At 42.6% G+C, this 6,089-nt stretch overlaps 1 long non-coding RNA gene across 5 annotated transcripts; it reads left to right on the forward strand.

The window, feature by feature from the left end:
• Positions 1–1,274: 1,274 nt before the first annotated feature.
• Positions 1,275–5,713, forward strand: LOC125541159 (uncharacterized). 5 transcript variants are annotated; one of them, XR_015603863.1, is made up of 5 exons: positions 1,275–1,589; positions 1,663–2,980; positions 3,076–3,202; positions 4,951–5,129; positions 5,383–5,713. It is a non-coding gene; the product is annotated as an uncharacterized LOC125541159 (long non-coding RNA). The 5 variants fall into 5 exon arrangements; XR_015603864.1 differs by having other exon boundaries at positions 1,276–1,589; positions 1,663–2,581; positions 2,915–3,202; XR_015603865.1 differs by having other exon boundaries at positions 1,276–1,589; positions 1,663–2,581; positions 2,921–3,202.
• Positions 5,714–6,089: the final 376 nt, after the last annotated feature.

Consider the following 6,089-nt stretch of genomic DNA (forward strand, 5'->3'; position numbering starts at 1 on the left):
TTTCTGAGAACATTTTTTTAAAATAATTGTCGTATTACAAGTTTATTTTTTTGGCAACTTGGTCACATGTAATGACACAATGCGAAGGTTTTCCAATTTTTTGATTTTTTTGAATTTTTTATGCGTGTTTCAAAATGCGGTCAAAACAGCGGGCATGACCGTTCGTAGCTAGTGATTGAATCTTGGAATTTTTTTGGTGTTTTCATCTTCTATAATGGTTGATTTGTTGCTTTGGCATGCTACTACTTTTGACAAGATCTATCTGCCTTGAGGATTATCATCTGATTGAAAACTTTGTAAAGTTTGATAGCGAGAATATCTATTACGGGGAGTCAGTGCAAGGCTGCTTTCTTAGGTGATCATGTTGCGGTTGCATTATGTGATTTCATGAATATAAACTAAATGATATTGTTTGAATTAACATACATATTCCTTGAACAACTTAGAAATGTATTTTCCTACTAAGAATATAATGTAACACAACAGGAAGAAAAGAAAGTAGCTCTGCATTAGATTGACATAAATAGCTCTAGAATTTGAGCAGGAAAGTATTTTCTGTTTAGGATTAGATTAGTTTCTGGAAAGCCCTTTTATGTCTAGGCGTAGGGAGTAGCTCGTGGTGTATGAGTTTTGTTTCTAAATTTTTAAACGTTCTCTTGAGTGGCACAATGACAAGTGCGGTGTGCAATTCATAACCTTGGGATTGATCATGTCTGAGTGCGTTAAGATCAAGTGGACACGACAGACATCATCATCGAGGGTAGAAAGAAAGATAAGCGGCAACAAGGTGGGCACCGTGTTTAAATAAAAGACGTTGATCTGTGTGGGTATTGAGCCATATTTATTAGGTTAGGGCGTATTATTGTTGTTTCACATTGCAACACATGGGCTCGGCCTGCCCGATCTGCTGACGCATGTGGAGGACTAGGAGCTTGGTGTTTTCTCTGCAACGAAAAAACTCATTTTTGACACTTAGAAAATGAAATATAATTTTTGTATGTAAAGAAAATAAATACAACTTGATGATCATCCAAAAAATATGGTATAACTTCACTAAAAATTCTAGTGGTTCCATTTTTCAATATATTCTTGGTAGTTGCTTCACAAACAACCATGTTTTTAGCACTTCAAAATTATTTTAAATGTCAGATATCTTGAACCAATTAGGACGCAGAGAACTCTTCCCACGGATCACCCCTTGTAGCCAATCTGTGCCGTCCACATCTTACCGATCTGACGTCTCCCATTCACCTCTCTCGGAATAATTGGAATGGAAAAAAGGAGAGAGCCCCCTTCTCCAGCACGAGCGCGCGCGCTCTCTCTCTCTCCCTCCCCTCTCGCGACTCCTCCTCCGCCGCCACCTGCACCACTCGATTCCGGCGAGTCGAGGCGCTCTCGCCGGCGCGCAGCACACCCCCGGGCTCCCCTCGCGCAGCTCTTTCCCCCTCCCATCAGATGCATCTCCCGCGCCCTCTAGTACTCGCTCGCAACCCTCACCCGTGGCTAGGGTTTTGGCTGCCACCCCTAACTTTGTCGGGATCTGCCACATCCGGCGACAGCGAGGCCAGAGGTGGCCGGAACTGGCACCGGTAAGCCCCTCTCCTCCTTATTCGCACACTATCTCCTCCTCACCTCACCTTGTCTTGTGTTCCCTTTTGGTAGGTCACCATGGTTGTGGATGGGACGACGACGATGGCAGGAGGGGCGAACCTCCATGGGACGGCCCACCACCATGGAGATGGAGCTCCTTCTCCCCTACCACGCAACCTCCCTCCCAGCGCCAACAGAGGGCCGGCTACCATGACGCGACAGCGTCGTCGCAAGCCTCGCAGGGCTGTGCATCTCGTCGTCTGCCACGCCCTTCCAGGAGCTCCATCACCCACGCGTCTCCTCTAAGGAGGGGACGGTGGCTTGTGCGCCGGCGTGGTTGGCTCCAGCTCCCCGCCGACCTATGCCTCCACATGCGTCGCCGTCTTCGACCGCAGGTCCATGTCCTCGATCTGCTTCCTTTGCTTCCCGTAGGTTTCCGCGTAGATCTGGCTGTTTGATTTGATGCCGATGCGAATTTGGATCTCCATCGCTGTAGGTTTCCTGTTTGTACTCGCGTTCGAATTAGCATTGAATCCCTCAGTTTATGCAGTTTCGTTGTGGTTGATTGACATCCCTGTGAAGATAAAATTCAGGACCAACTGTTAGCTTTTTGTGAAGCAAACACATTTGGTAAAAAAATCGTAGAAACCCCCAATAAGTGGATTTATAGTTGACAGAAGAAGTATGATTTGGTGTTGGTGTGTGTGAACTTCTAACATTTTGATCTATGAATGCTAGTTGGACATTTTGCTAGTCTGACATTTTGATATCTGAATGCTAGTTTGACATTTTGATATCTGAATCCCTTTCTCTTCCCCTCATCTTTTCTTCTTCTGCTTTCTGTCCGACCCCCTTCTCGTCTCTCTTTCGAACCAGGACGTCACCATGGGAGAAGAAGGTGTGATGTGTTGTGCTGCTGCTTGGGAGGGACGCCATGGGCCTCCCAACTCTGCTTCTTCTCTTCCCCTAACTCCATCAAGGTGATGGATTGGTACAGCGACCTACTCCCCTGCTTCCTATGTTAATTTGGTGTGCGATGTGGATGTGATGTATTTTAGGCACGATTAAATACATATTTTGGTTCAACTCTGACTGAAACAACTTGTTGGTTCAGTTTCTTGTATGAAGAACAAATATGGTGAACACCTTTTCTTTTCCTTTTTGTTCAAGATTCATTTATAATTCTAAAGCAAACTGAAATTGCAAATAGTATAGAATGAATGAAGCAGAGAGTCCTTCCTTCTTTGGCAGCTGGCACAATTCCTTCTCAAGGTGCTGGTGTTTGTGGAGGTGATTAACCTCTTTTTTTACTCTATGTATCAAGGTGCAGCTGCTGAGCATTGATAGGTGTTGTTCGGTGTACCTCGACATGATTTCCAGGACATGAAATGTGATCTATCTAAGATGCTCCTTTGTCCCTGGACATGATTTATCCTTCGATTTGATCAACATTATCTTGCTATGTCTATTTTCCGTCATGTGCAGCGGTAACATGATTTGTAGAGTACAAGGGTGGGCTCATCGAGGTGTGTGGTCATAGTCTCGCTTGGCCCCAGCGTCTTCTGTTGAATGGACATGCCGCCTCTTCGGCGTCGGCTACATGAGAGCCATGGTGAGCTCTCTTCTCCCCGCCTCTGTTTGCTTGCTCTGAGCTCGTGCTTGTGAGAAACTACATGTCACCTCGCTTGAACTCCCTAGCTACACCACACCTTGTTGAATACACTAGTCATGCTCCTGCATACATGTTTTGTTGGACGAAAAACTGTACAATGATCTGCTCCTTGGGATATTAATTCTTATGATATATCTTGTAATTTACTTTATTGTAAAAGTTAAACCCACTACACGTGTTGAGCAGAAATTGTTTTAGTTTGTCATACATAGTTGCCTATGCTTGTTGGTAGCTATTAAGTGTGTAATTCATCATGGAAGCATAGGAATGTGATGGAAATCATCATATTACATTTATGTTTTGAACTTAAAATATTTAAACTCGGTGTTTAGATTCTGTATCTGTAATCATAAGCTTCATTTGTAGTCTGGTCGTTCTTAGACATATTATTGTTTGAGTTAAGTTCATCGAACAATACTTAAAATTCCAGGAATCAATGATGCCGACCTCATTGCTGGGCACTGTGCTTTTGGTGTATGATATGGCTGGGAGAAAACACACAGTTTCCTGCTAGTTTATTACATATCAGCCAGTACTGTACGGAGTACTCCCTCTGTTCCGATTTATTTGTCGTGGTTTTACTTCAATTTTGAACTAAAACCACGATGAGTAAATCGAAACGGAGGGAGTAGTATATAAGGACGTCTTACTGTAGTATGGCTGAGGCAATGACCAGCTTGGTAGTTAGCACTAGCTGAGAAAATTCATGATGCTAGCTGGGAGCAAAAAGTTTATAGGCTTAGTTGTTGTATTGGTTCTATTGTTGTATGGGGATATATGCATAGATATGTAACATGTGGGTTCCAAGCATGCTTCTGAGAAGAAGTAAAATTATATATACAATTTAAACATTGTACATCTGCCGTTCTTGTGGAATGCAAGTTATTTTAGGTGTGTTCTGACTTGTGACTGCTTACTAGATGGATACATGCAGCTAGCTAGCAACCTAGCAGTAATAGTAAGAATACATGTGACTAATTCCCTCCCTATACCTTGTGATTGATTCCAGGTATATACAGATGGCATCTCTGTCTGGCAACATATGCACCTGATTACATTCTGGTGCATATAGTATACTTGAACAGTGCAAACATATAGTATACTTGAACAGTGTAAACATATTCTGATCTGAAATTTGTTTTGAAACTACTGAATTTCGTACTGATGCATGAGATCTAAGCAGACATATAGACAAAGCAGTTTAAACTATTTCATTTGAGGGTACTGCTTAGTTTCAGTGACATCCTCAGCCACAGAACTGTATCTGATGAAATGACATAGTACTGCATTTGTATGTGAGACTTAGAATTAATGTGCTACATTTAGATCGACCTGTCATAGAAATCTGCTTAATTTGAACTGGAAGTAGATAGTACTAATAGTCAGATTGTCTTCCACTCCATGTCTTTGATATACACCTGCTCTGCTGTTGTTATTTGTTAATATATAGATAAAGATGCAGGTTTACCTTTATTCTAAGGTTTAGATCTTCCACTTCACATTGCTTCATGACTTTGTAGATTTATTTGTATATGCCTCTACCATGTTGATTTATTTTGCTTTGTTTGCAATTTCCAACTATGCGTATCTGTTGCAACTTGCAAGATTTATATTATTTATGTTCTTGTTTGTTTCCTTCTTGATTTGTTCATATATGCCTGACCTGTCCTGTTTTCTCAACTATTCAGATGTAGGTCTTTGTGAAGACTCTCACCGGGAATACCATCACACTTGAGGTCGAGTCCTCCGACGGAGTTGACAATGTCAAGGCAAAGATCCAGGACAATGAGTGGCCCATCCGCTGGTGCTGCTGATCCTTCTTGGACGGACATGCTGCATCTTCCACGTCGGCCACATGACAGCCATGGTGAGCTCTCCGATGATCCTTCTTGTTCTCCGCTCTGCTTTCAACTGAACTTATTTCAGTTGGCAACTGTAAACTGAATTCGAGAGTATGGGTGCTTGCTTGTGAATTTTGATGTTGTTCCCATTAGATTAGATTAGGTTAACTACAACCACAAGTATAGTAGCTTCTGTCCAAGTGCTCTTCATCTTGTGTGTCATCTGCAAGGCAATAAAGTTAATTAGATGTTGCTCTTTTCATGTTCTGCTTCATGCAGGCTGCTGGTGGACGTGGTGGTGATCCCCATGTTGAAGGAGACGAGGTGGCGCGCCTCCTGTGAGGAGGTAGAGGATGTGAGCTGGGCTGCTGTCTGGTCAAGGAAGAAAGTCACTGTCTTTACTGGCGAAACAAACTGCTGCGGCAGCCATGCTTGTGAGCTTATGATGTGCCTCTAGTTTAGTTTGTCAGTTTCTGTGAACCGTTCTCTGTGATGTATGATGTATTGCTGCTGTTAGTTGTAAATGTGTTGTATGATGAGTTGACCTGATGGTTCGTTCGAGGCTGTCTTGTGAAGGTTACTGTTAGTTAACATGAGTTAAACAAATACATACACTTGCTGCTGTTAGCTGTAAACATGAGTTGACTTGATGGTTCGTTTGAGGCTGTCTTGTGAAGGTTACTACTAGTTAACATGAGTTAAACTATTACATTCACTGGGACCCATCTGACTAGTGGACCCATTTAATAAAAAAGGAATATGAAATTGTTTAGACAAAAAGGCCATGGCCCAACAATAAAAAGGCTGCAACGTTGGGCTTGGCCCATGAAGTCGATCAAAAAATTGACAGAAAAAAAATCAAATAGCCTGAATTGTTGGGCCAGGCCCATGTAGAACAGTGAACTGGACTGGGCTGATTTTAACCAACGACCTTTTCATTTGATCGCAATTTTGCCACGTCAGATTGCCACGTCGGATCCGACGTG

Source organism: Triticum urartu, chromosome 5A, assembly GCF_056163025.1.
Source record: "Triticum urartu cultivar PI428250 chromosome 5A, HENAU_Tu73, whole genome shotgun sequence".
NCBI lineage: Eukaryota > Viridiplantae > Streptophyta > Magnoliopsida > Poales > Poaceae > Triticum > Triticum urartu.